Here is a 1275-nt window from a genome sequence, read left to right as displayed (position 1 = left end):
CACTTAAGATACTTTTGATTATTGTCAGGGGTCTAAAATATACTTCCTGGGGAAATGCTACTTTATTTATCTTTCTATGCCCCATGTATTGCAGTCCTGAGATAAACCGTCTGTCAGTCTGTTTTTAGCTTATACTTAAATAAGATTAGCCTTACATAGGCAAGGAAATTCTTATTTTGAGCCCTTTCTTTCTATTCATCAACATCCTGTTTGATGAAACAAGAACAAATTCCTCCTTTTTTTTCAAGTGAAAAGCCACAGAATCCAGTAAAAGTTAAGAATATATCTGGATATTTATCCTCAGTAAGTTTCTTCTTGAGTGGTTTTTTTTTTTTTTTTGGCTGTTTGGTCTTCGTTGCTGCGTGTGGGCTTTCTCTAGTTGTGGTGAGTGGGGGCTACTCCTCATTGCAGTGCGTGGGCTTCTCATTGCGGTGGTTTCTCTTGTTGTGGAGCACAGGCTCTAGGAGCGCGAGCTTCAGTAGTTGTGACACACGGGCTTCATCAGTTGTGGCTCACAGGCTCTAGAGCTTGGGCTCAGTGGTTGTGGCGCATGAGCTTAGTTTCTCTGAGGCATGTGGGATCTTCTCAGACCAGGGCTCGAACCCGTGTCCCATGCATTGGCAGGCAGATTCTTAACCACTGTGCCACCAGGGAAGTCCTTGAGTGATTTTTAATTCCCAAAAGAACATAGTAATTTAAGTTTCCATTTCAAGAAGCTGAGGATTCCAACTTGGATCTAATTTTTTAACTACGGCAATATACTCCTGCATTGCTCAGCTGGGGCTTGAATCACCAAGTGCTTTCCATGCTTCCCTGCTTGTACCGGGCATACAGGTACAAGAGCTGCTCCCTGCTGGCCCCTTGAACCAGGCCTTGGAAGTGCACGGCAGCCTTCTCAAACAGCTCTGTCAGGCTCTTGGAGCCCTCAGTCTCTGGGCTCTGGAGGGATTCCACATCACTGGAGTCATCCCCTGAGTTCAGGTCTCCATCGCTGTCACCCGTGGTGGCTCCCGCAGGCAGGAATGGTGAAGCCATGTGACCGCCTGTCTTCTTCAGATGGGGTGTGATGCCGGCTTGGGGGCCTGGCCCACCAGTCTCGGTCTTGAGCCCGAGCTCAAATCGGACCCAAGCTCACTTACTCGCGCTCCTCGCATAACTCTGCCTCCCTCTCTCCCCCTTCCCTCCCTGGGCATGTGGGGCAGGCTCCACCACCCTCTGCAGCTCTCCCCCACTGCCCAGTCTCTTCTGGCTACCCCTGGCTAACAGCACACTCGG

The 1275-nt window shown here is 49.4% G+C and overlaps 1 pseudogene across 1 annotated transcript; it reads right to left on the bottom strand.

Annotated features, from left to right (window-relative positions):
• Positions 1 to 695: 695 nt before the first annotated feature.
• LOC307057756 (acyl-CoA-binding domain-containing protein 6-like) lies at positions 696 to 1035 on the bottom strand (annotated as a pseudogene). Its single transcript has one exon. The product of its transcript is annotated as an acyl-CoA-binding domain-containing protein 6-like (transcript).
• Between the last annotated feature and the right edge of the window lie 240 nt (positions 1036 to 1275).

Source organism: Hyperoodon ampullatus (assembly GCF_949752795.1).
Source record: "Hyperoodon ampullatus genome assembly, chromosome: 1".
In the NCBI taxonomy this organism is placed as follows: domain Eukaryota; kingdom Metazoa; phylum Chordata; class Mammalia; order Artiodactyla; family Ziphiidae; genus Hyperoodon; species Hyperoodon ampullatus.
This window is presented reverse-complemented; position numbering and strand designations above follow the sequence as displayed.